The sequence below is a fragment of the Protomyctophum bolini genome (genome assembly GCF_963924005.1).
Source record: "Protomyctophum bolini genome assembly, contig: SCAFFOLD_330, whole genome shotgun sequence".
Lineage (NCBI taxonomy): Eukaryota > Metazoa > Chordata > Actinopteri > Myctophiformes > Myctophidae > Protomyctophum > Protomyctophum bolini.
This window is the reverse complement of record NW_027665654.1, coordinates 47697-60155: the sequence shown is the minus strand read 5'-3', so window position 1 is coordinate 60155 and position 12459 is coordinate 47697.

Sequence of the window (12459 nt, the reverse complement as noted above, 5' to 3'; positions counted from 1 at the left end):
AAAATTCAAAGACACAACCCAAAACACCAAAAATAATACAAGATTTACAATACCCAACCCCATTTGGACAACATGAAACATAAAAAATTCAAAGATCCCAACACAAAACACCAAAAATAATACAAGACAGACAATAACCCAAACACCTAGTACCACATGAAGCATGCAAAATTCAAAGACACAACCCAAAACACCAAAAATAATACAAGATTTACAATACCCAACCCCATTTGGACAACATGAAACATAAAAAATTCAAAGATCCCAACACAAAACACCAAAAATAATACAAGACAGACAATAACCCAAACACCTAGTACCACATGAAGCATGCAAAATTCAAAGACACAACACAAAACACAAAAAATAATACAAGATTTACAATACCCAACCCCATTTGGACAACATGAAACATAAAAAATTCAAAGATCCCAACACAAAACACCAAAAATAATACAAGACAGACAATAACCCAAACACCTAGTACCACATGAAGCATGCAAATTCAAAGACACAACACAAAACACAAAAAATAATACAAGATTTACAATACCCAACCCCATTTGGACAACATGAAACATAAAAAATTCAAAGATCCCAACACAAAACACCAAAAATAATACAAGACAGACAATAACCCAAACACCTAGTACCACATGAAGCATGCAAAATTCAAAGACACAACACAAAACACAAAAAATAATACAAGATTTACAATACCCAACCCCATTTGGACAACATGAAACATAAAAAATTCAAAGATCCCAACACAAAACACCAAAAATAATACAAGACAGACAATAACCCAAACACCTAGTACCACATGAAGCATGCAAAATTCAAAGACACAACCCAAAACACCAAAAATAATACAAGATTTACAATACCCAACCCCATTTGGACAACATGAAACATAAAAAATTCAAAGATCCCAACACAAAACACCAAAAATAATACAAGACAGACAATAACCCAAACACCTAGTACCACATGAAGCATGCAAAATTCAAAGACACAACACAAAACACAAAAAATAATACAAGATTTACAATACCCAACCCCATTTGGACAACATGAAACATAAAAAATTCAAAGATCCCAACACAAAACACCAAAAATAATACAAGACAGACAATAACCCAAACACCTAGTACCACATGAAGCATGCAAATTCAAAGACACAACACAAAACACAAAAAATAATACAAGATTTACAATACCCAACCCCATTTGGACAACATGAAACATAAAAAATTCAAAGATCCCAACACAAAACACCAAAAATAATACAAGACAGACAATAACCCAAACACCTAGTACCACATGAAGCATGCAAAATTCAAAGACACAACACAAAACACAAAAAATAATACAAGATTTACAATACCCAACCCCATTTGGACAACATGAAACATAAAAAATTCAAAGATCCCAACACAAAACACCAAAAATAATACAAGACAGACAATAACCCAAACACCTAGTACCACATGAAGCATGCAAAATTCAAAGACACAACCCAAAACACCAAAAATAATACAAGATTTACAATACCCAACCCCATTTGGACAACATGAAACATAAAAAATTCAAAGATCCCAACACAAAACACCAAAAATAATACAAGACAGACAATAACCCAAACACCTAGTACCACATGAAGCATGCAAAATTCAAAGACACAACACAAAACACAAAAAATAATACAAGATTTACAATACCCAACCCCATTTGGACAACATGAAACATAAAAAATTCAAAGATCCCAACACAAAACACCAAAAATAATACAAGACAGACAATAACCCAAACACCTAGTACCACATGAAGCATGCAAAATTCAAAGACACAACCCAAAACACCAAAAATAATACAAGATTTACAATACCCAACCCCATTTGGACAACATGAAACATAAAAAATTCAAAGATCCCAACACAAAACACCAAAAATAATACAAGACAGACAATAACCCAAACACCTAGTACCACATGAAGCATGCAAAATTCAAAGACACAACACAAAACACAAAAAATAATACAAGATTTACAATACCCAACCCCATTTGGACAACATGAAACATAAAAAATTCAAAGATCCCAACACAAAACACCAAAAATAATACAAGACAGACAATAACCCAAACACCTAGTACCACATGAAGCATGCAAATTCAAAGACACAACACAAAACACAAAAAATAATACAAGATTTACAATACCCAACCCCATTTGGACAACATGAAACATAAAAAATTCAAAGATCCCAACACAAAACACCAAAAATAATACAAGACAGACAATAACCCAAACACCTAGTACCACATGAAGCATGCAAAATTCAAAGACACAACACAAAACACAAAAAATAATACAAGATTTACAATACCCAACCCCATTTGGACAACATGAAACATAAAAAATTCAAAGATCCCAACACAAAACACCAAAAATAATACAAGACAGACAATAACCCAAACACCTAGTACCACATGAAGCATGCAAAATTCAAAGACACAACACAAAACACAAAAAATAATACAAGATTTACAATACCCAACCCCATTTGGACAACATGAAACATAAAAAATTCAAAGATCCCAACACAAAACACCAAAAATAATACAAGACAGACAATAACCCAAACACCTAGTACCACATGAAGCATGCAAATTCAAAGACACAACACAAAACACAAAAAATAATACAAGATTTACAATACCCAACCCCATTTGGACAACATGAAACATAAAAAATTCAAAGATCCCAACACAAAACACCAAAAATAATACAAGACAGACAATAACCCAAACACCTAGTACCACATGAAGCATGCAAAATTCAAAGACACAACACAAAACACAAAAAATAATACAAGATTTACAATACCCAACCCCATTTGGACAACATGAAACATAAAAAATTCAAAGATCCCAACACAAAACACCAAAAATAATACAAGACAGACAATAACCCAAACACCTAGTACCACATGAAGCATGCAAAATTCAAAGACACAACCCAAAACACCAAAAATAATACAAGATTTACAATACCCAACCCCATTTGGACAACATGAAACATAAAAAATTCAAAGATCCCAACACAAAACACCAAAAATAATACAAGACAGACAATAACCCAAACACCTAGTACCACATGAAGCATGCAAAATTCAAAGACACAACACAAAACACAAAAAATAATACAAGATTTACAATACCCAACCCCATTTGGACAACATGAAACATAAAAAATTCAAAGATCCCAACACAAAACACCAAAAATAATACAAGACAGACAATAACCCAAACACCTAGTACCACATGAAGCATGCAAAATTCAAAGACACAAACCAAAACACCAAAAATAATACAAGATTTACAATACCCAACCCCATTTGGACAACATGAAACATAAAAAATTCAAAGATCCCAACAAAAACACCAAAAATAATACAAGACAGACAATAACCCAAACACCTAGTACCACATGAAGCATGCAAAATTCAAAGACACAACACAAAACACAAAAAATAATACAAGATCTACAATACCCAACCCCATTTGGACAACATGAAACATAAAAAATTCAAAGATCCCAACACAAAACACCAAAAATAATACAAGACAGACAATAACCCAAACACCTAGTACCACATGAAGCATGCAAAATTCAAAGACACAACACAAAACACAAAAAATAATACAAGATTTACAATACCCAACCCCATTTGGACAACATGAAACATAAAAAATTCAAAGATCCCAACACAAAACACCAAAAATAATACAAGACAGACAATAACCCAAACACCTAGTACCACATGAAGCATGCAAAATTCAAAGACACAACACAAAACACAAAAAATAATACAAGATTTACAATACCCAACCCCATTTGGACAACATGAAACATAAAAAATTCAAAGATCCCAACACAAAACACCAAAAATAATACAAGACAGACAATAACCCAAACACCTAGTACCACATGAAGCATGCAAAATTCAAAGACACAACACAAAACACAAAAAATAATACAAGATTTACAATACCCAACCCCATTTGGACAACATGAAACATAAAAAATTCAAAGATCCCAACACAAAACACCAAAAATAATACAAGACAGACAATAACCCAAACACCTAGTACCACATGAAGCATGCAAAATTCAAAGACACAACACAAAACACCAAAAATAATACAAGATTTACAATACCCAACCCCATTTGGACAACATGAAACATAAAAAATTCAAAGATCCCAACACAAAACACCAAAAATAATACAAGACAGACAATAACCCAAACACCTAGTACCACATGAAGCATGCAAAATTCAAAGACACAACACAAAACACAAAAAATAATACAAGATTTACAATACCCAACCCCATTTGGACAACATGAAACATAAAAAATTCAAAGATCCCAACACAAAACACCAAAAATAATACAAGACAGACAATAACCCAAACACCTAGTACCACATGAAGCATGCAAAATTCAAAGACACAACACAAAACACAAAAAATAATACAAGATTTACAATACCCAACCCATTTGGACAACATGAAACATAAAAAATTCAAAGATCCCAACACAAAACACCAAAAATAATACAAGACAGACAATAACCCAAACACCTAGTACCACATGAAGCATGCAAAATTCAAAGACACAACCCAAAACACCAAAAATAATACAAGATTTACAATACCCAACCCCATTTGGACAACATGAAACATAAAAATTCAAAAACACAAAAAAATTGAAAAGTATAGAGTTAATGATCTATAAGGAGACTATTTGGTTACCAACTCTCCATGATTTAGCTGGGGGGAGGGTCCCCTGAACCCTCTCAAAGACCATCGGTAGCCCCCGGACCAATGCTTGAAGACATTTGCACTAGGTGACTGAAATCAGGGCATAAATGGTATTGCAGTTGTAAATATGTATATAGAAATTGACCACTAGGGGGGATATCCTTGACTTACCCAAGAATTACATTCAAGGACCACTGGTGGTCCCCAGACCAATGATTGAAAAACATTTCCCTAGATGACTGAGATCACATCAGGGCATAAATGGTATTGCAGTGTAAATATTTATATAGATATTGACCACTAGGTGGAATCACACACCCACTGTCAATGTATGTAAGGAATTTAAATACTACCTTGATTAATTTATGCATACAATTCACTTCAAAGATAAGGACCCCCACCTTTGTGATTATCTAATTTGCATTTTACTACTAGCACCTGGTTAGAGCCCACCCCACCCCCTTGTTTATCTAACTTGCACCTGTTTAGATACCACCCCCCCACCTCACCCCCACGCTTCATTTAATTTGCATGTCTGGCACCTAACATTCCACAAAGAGGGGGGTGCCCATCCCCCCACCCCACCCCCGCTTCATTTAATTTGCATGTCGCACCTGGCCCATGGTTAGAGCCCATCCCCCCTTAAGACCGTGACCCCCCTGCCCTAAATAAATATTGTCTGAGGTTAGCGACCATCCCCCCCACCTTAACCCCAGTGACAAAATTTACATGTTGGGGACATGGCAAATGGTGACGCAGGGAGAGGGAGAGAGAGAGATGAGATCAGCTAATCACACACACATCATGCATTTTTATAAATAACTATCATTAGTTTTTATTATTTTTTAATTATAAACTATTATATGCTAATTATATTTATGGATATTTTATTGGTTATGGATATTTTATGATTTATGATTATGCTAATTATATCTATTTATATCTATCTATTTTAATTACTAATTTGCATAATTAATTATGCAAATTATGCATTAAATTGCTCACTAGCGCCACTAGTGGCCAAAAAGTGTACCGAACCCCCATCATATTATACTACTAGCCTCGTTTCTCATCATTTTGGACCGTGGGCTATAGCCCATATCGTACGGCATACTATGGCACGCCGTTTTTCATCATTTTTGAGGATTTGAAAAAAATGAAAAAAACGATGGGTTATAGCCCATGTTTTTTGAAATTTTGAAAAAAAAAGTTAGCCTCGTTTCTCATCATTTTGGACCGTGGGCTATAGCCCATATCGTACGGCATACTATGGCACGCCGTTTTTCATCATTTTTGAGGATTTGAAAAAAATAAAAAAATAAAAAAAACGATGGGTTATAGCCCATGTTTTTTGAAATTTTGAAAAAAAAAGTTAGCCTCGTTTCTCATCATTTTGGACACACACACACACACACACACACACACACACACACACGCACACACACACACACACACACACTCACACACACACACACACACACACACACACACACACACACACACACACACACACACGAACACACACGTGCGAATGAAGTATTTATATATGTGTGAATGAAGTATGTATGTGCAAGTGAAGTATTTATATATGTGCGAATGCAGTATGTATGTATGTATGTGCAAGTGAAGTATCTATGTATGTGCAAATGAAGTATGTATGTATGTATGTGCGAATGAAGTATTTATATATGTGTGAATGAAGTATGTATGTATGTACAAGTGAAGTATGTATGTATGTGCAAGTGAAGTATTTATATATGTGCGAATGCAGTATGTATACACAAGTGAAGTATGTATTTATGTGCAAGTTAAGTACCTAAATGTATGTATGTGCAAGTGAAGTATGCATGTATGTGTATGTGAGATATGCATGTATGTGCAAGTGAAGTACCAATATATATGTATGTGCAAGAGAAGTATACATGTATGTGCGAGTTGACTATGCATTTATGGCCTAAACGGCTTCCCATACATGTGTGTTAGGTTGCGCACAGGTGGTGAAAAACAACCATGCTGTTTTCGTGCTCAGACCCACCCAGCCAGCCACCCACACACATATTGTAGCTCCGTAAGGGCCGCACCACTCAAAAACAGCAGTATGAATAGGCCTGGAGGCAAGTAACTATACTAAAGTTGTCAAATAACTGAACAAAAGTACAAGTGTGAGTAGAAGTATAAAGCATTGAATATACTCAACTGACAACAACTATACGTTTATTGTTGTAGTTACTGTACTCTACTGTGCTCTGCATTTTATTGTAGTGTACTGTGCTCTTTACTGTAGTACATTGATTATAATTTGATAAAAAATGACAGAGTTATCCCAGAGTTAGACCCAGGAACACACCGCCAGGGGTGCTGCCCCTGTTTACGGCGAGCCATATAGCTTCCCCGCGTCCGAAACAGTCGAGAAATGACAGAGTTAGGAGGCACCGCTCAATAAATAAATACTTACGTAAATGTATGGTACTTAGTTACTTTCCTGCCAACTGTTCTTTTCCTGCCAACTGTTCTGCCAAAAGTACTTTTACTTTGCTTTACTGTATTTCCAATTTCCAATACTTACTCCACCTCCACTATACATCTCGGAGGAAAATATTGTATACTTTTACTATACAGTGCAATTATTTGAGCACTTTATAGTTACTTGTATAGATTCTAATGAGTATTTCAAAAACATATTCATTAACCACCAGAGCCCTATTTAAACTTTGGCCATTTAAAAATAGCTCCTATACAAGCTCGTATTTTCAATATAAAGCGAGACATTCTGCAAAACGAATACTTAATTTTTCCACATTTGGTACTTTAAGCTTGTTTTGATGCCAAAACCTTTGCACTTTTTACTCAAGTGAATTTTGAATTACAGACTTTTTTACTTTCTTTCTTTTTTCTTTATTTCGCTGGGGTGGATATATACCTTTACTCGAGTAAAACATGTGAGTATACTTTTTTCCCACCACTGTACTGTATTCTCTCTAGCATGCAGCGGGTAAATGAGTCAGCCAGCTTATCGGACGGCCCTCTGTTTAAATAGAGCCAGTTGGACTTTCTCCTGGTCCACTCACAGACAGTCCACACCAGAGAGACGGTCCACTCAGCCTGCTGGACACTACAGGGCTCTCTGAGAGAGAGAGAGAGAGAGAGAGAGAGAGAGAGAGAGAGAGAGAGAGAGAGAGAGACAGTCCACTCAGTCTGCTGGACACTACAGGACTCTCAGAGAGAGAGAGAGAGAGAGAGAGAGAGAGAGAGAGAGAGAGAGAGAGAGAGAGAGAGTCTATTCAGCCTGCTGGACACTACAGGGCTCTGAGAGAGAGAGAGAGAGAGAGAGAGAGAGAGAGAGAGAGAGAGAGTCCACTCAGCCTGCTGGACACTACTATAGTCTACTACAGAGCTCAGAGAGAGAGAGGGAGAGAGACAGTCCACTTAGCCTACGGGACACTACAGAGCTCTCTCTGAGGGAGAGAGAGAGAGAGAGAGAGTCCACACTACAGAGCTCTCTGAGAGAGACGGTGTGATGATGAGAGCTCTCCTCCTTCTCACCTTCGCGCTGGTTGTCCTGCCCGGAGTGCTCAGGTGTCTTCCTCCTCCTCCTCCTCCTCCTGGACCTGACGAGGTCCACCTGGGATCCAGCGACCTTCTGGGTATGTGTAAATGTTTCTTCTTTCTGCATCTCAACCTCTTCTTAAAGGAGAATTCCATACTAGAAGGCTTTCTTACATTTAGTTGTATAGTTGTTACGTCCCCACCAAAGAGGTGCAGGTGTCATTTTGTGCAAAAGCGCATTATTGGCTATTTCCCCCTATACCATAAGCCCTCAATGAATTGCATTGCATTGGATTGAATGGGGTCATGGGGTGTTGTGCTAATTCGCTTATTTCCATCGCTAAAACATAATATAAAAAAGTGTATATATCTTCTCTTCATAATGTAAACGGCACACTTTACTACTTATTTTGATGGGATTAAGCAAATTAGCACAAAAATCCAACCCCCAATGAGGGCTTATGGTAGGGGAAACAGCCAATAAGGAGCTTTTGTACAAAATAACACCTGGACCTCTTTGGTGGGGATGTAACAACTACAAATAAAGGTAAGAAAGCCTTCTAGGGTGGAATTCTCCTTTAAGGCTAATTCATAGTCCTGTTGTCGGTGAGAAACTCCCATAAACTCCCAATGTTCCGCTTAAAGGCCTATCGGTACTCCAGTTCTAGGTGATAAGGTGATCACCGGAAACTACAACATGTCACTGAGCCGCGGTGGTAAGCTAATCACTGCGCGCTCACCCAAACACATTTCAGTTTGTTTTTAGTTCAATGTTTGTTTTAAAAACGCCATTGACAATGAAGTGAAAAGTTATATACAAATGTGAGTTGTATGCATGCCTGCCTCTCCTGGCTTACAGTGGGGAATATGTTCTCGTTTAATACTCTTGTGTTGTTCAAAACAGTCATGAGTAGTAAAACTCCTGTTTTCGTAAATTCACAGATTGTTTTTAGTAATACTGTGCATGATCACATGACACTAGAGGTTCCAGTAATGGACAGCTTGTGTTACCTCGCCCCAAAATATAGTTTTCTAAAGAGATAATTTATTCATAGATCATTGTCACTTTGGAATAACCTGTCAACCAACCAACCTCTGTTGCATTTACAGTCAATTAACGTTTAAAAAGCATCTAAAATTCCATTTGATACAGTGAAGTGTTGTGTGGTGTTTTTTCTTTTTTTGTTGTCTTTTTTGTTTTCCCCGCTCTCACTTGTATAATCTTAGCAATTTATTTTTTTATTTTATCCGAACTAATGTAAGTTGAATACTGACTTTTTAACAAAATGTGTATTTGTAATTGTACGTGTGTACTGTAATGTTTATTCCTATGTGGAACCCAGGAAGACTAGCATGGTTGCTATGGCACCAGCTAATGGGGATCCCTATAATACAAATCAAAAATCAAAACCATTACATCACCTAATCATCATGAGTTAGACTTTAATATATTAGCGCCCCTCACTTCACACGGGTGTGATTTTTTAACTCACTGATAAGATTATCACCTAACACTGGAGTATGACAACATGCTCTGCGCTTGGGGGCTATTTTGGCCCAAAAATGTCCACTATGGGGTTCACACGGTTAATGGCATGCGCGTGCGCTCAATCGTATATAGCATGGAATGTTTTCTGTATATATACGAGAGCACGCCTGTCTTTGAAAGTTGCATCATTCCTATAATGACCTCGTTTCCTTGTTACAGTAATGCTGCCGTCAGGAACCGGGGCGAGAAACTTTGTGTCAATATTTGATCGGAGGCTAAAGCAGTTCCTGTGCGTGGACCTGAGCGGAGAGGTGCACCGCTCTGTGAGTGATCCTTTATGTATTGTTGTTTTGAATGGCTTGTGCAGTGTCAAAATATAATATATACTGTATATATATATATATATATATATATATATATATATATATATATATATATATATATATATATATAATACACCCTCTATATATCGTTGCTGTCGGCCAACATGGCCCACAACCTTTTGTGTTTTTCTTTTCTTGAATTTATTTATGACCTATATACTTGATCACACTATATACACTACAGTATGGTAGATGGTGCATTGCCATTGATATGGCCCCTTTTCATCCAAAGCGCTTTACATACAGTATATAGATGTGTGCATTATACACCTGCACATCTGGAGCAATTAGGGGTTCAGCGTCAATTAGGGGTTATCAATTAGGGGTTCAGCGCGTCACTAACTCTGGGAGAACCCCGGGGATCGTACTGGGGGAACCATCACGCTCCCATCGGGCCTCTCTCTATACCGGCCACTCTGTAATCTGAGCCACACGGAAGCATTTAACCCATTCTGACCTGAGATCAGATTCATACGAGGTTTCCACTGGACACACACACACTTGTCTGATAGACCCATTCTGACCTGAGATCAGATTTTTCAAAAATGTCAGTCGTTCTTTCGATTTTTCAAAAATAGCAGACCTACAAGCTCGTAGCGCGCCACTCGGTGGCGCGCTATGAGCTTGTAGATCTGCTATTTTTCAATAGCTAAAGCACGACATGATGCCAACACCCAAACGGGTTCCCGGTCAGAACGGGTTAAAAGTGGCTGATCTATGCGAGCTCGACAAACGTGATGCTCTGCGCCACGTTTGTCGATCTGCTATACTTTTTCTATTAATTAGAATCTTGAAAAGTATATAACTGTATAACATCTGAGGTTTCCACCCCAACAGACAGGGCCGAATTATCCATTAGGGACATTGAGGCCGTGGCCCTGCAGGGGCCCCTTGGCTCTCAGGGGGCCTTCGGGGGAAACTGGGCCTTGCGGTATACGCATGGGTTTGAGACGCTGACAAGGCCTCCTGGGGGCCCTTCATTGGCCGTTAAATGTAGGTCAAAAAGATACTAGAAAACTCCAGTGACGTCACTTGATCAGTGACACTGATTGCATCACTGGCGTGCCAATAATCACGATAAAGCACACCCTCTCGTGTAATATTGCTTAATTGACTCGAAACGAACAGACCGAGATGGATCGGCAGTGGAGTGAAAAATTAATCACATTAGTCTGTGAGTTAGTAAAGGCATTTTACTTGCCTATACAAGAGTGGCTTGGTCTCATCTTTTTTTTTTCTTTCTGCGTGCATTACTATTATTTGGAATATTTCAAAAGTAATTTTAAGTTCTCCTTTAAAACCATTAAGAGACCCTTCTTATAGGCATCTCAATATGGCCCTTGGAATCCTCAAAGTAAAAAAGAAAAACAGTACAAAACAAAAAAGAAATCTATTAAATTCTGTTCTCAATCTCGGCCCTTATGGTCCAGAAAGATAACGTGTTGCATACACGCTGAACGCTGTTTAGTTCTCGACATGTCGTTGTGATTCTCGGGGCGACAGAGACAGAGAGCAGACCCTGTCCCCAGATGAGACAGGGTATACACAAAGTGGGCAAAGTTACCAGTTCGATCCGATCGGTGCAGCTCCCCCCAGAGTTATAGCGTCGAAGTGTCCTTGAGAAAGACACTGAACCCCTAATTGCTCCTGATGTGCAGGTTGGTATATTATATACCTTGCATGGTTTCCTCCGCCATCGTTGTGTGAACGTGTGTGTGTGTGTGTGTGTGTGAATGCACAATCTATATTTAAAGCGCCTTGGATAAATGCGCTATATATATATATATATATAAATTTACCATTTATACCATTTATAAAGTAGTAGATTGTCATGGTATCAGAATGTGGCGGAGCTGATCAGAGCATGTGTGTATATACAGTATGTACCGGTCGTCGTGGTGGCCGTCGGGTCAATGAGATAACGGTCAGTTTAATTTCCTTCTCTCCGCAACAGAGCGAGCAGAGCCCGGGGCAGGGCTGCCTCTTCCGACACGTCCGGTCGGACTCGGAGAACGGCCGCCACGTCCTCCACTCCTCCTCCTCCTCCTCCTCCTCCGGCGGCGGCGGTGGTGGTGGTGGTCTGCTGCTCAGACTGCAGACCCCCCCTCACGAGGCTCACGAGGAGGAGACCCCCGAGGGTCCCCAGCATAGGCCCCGCCGGTGGGGCCAACAGGAGGGTCACCACCATCTACAGACCCCATCAGAGGGTTAC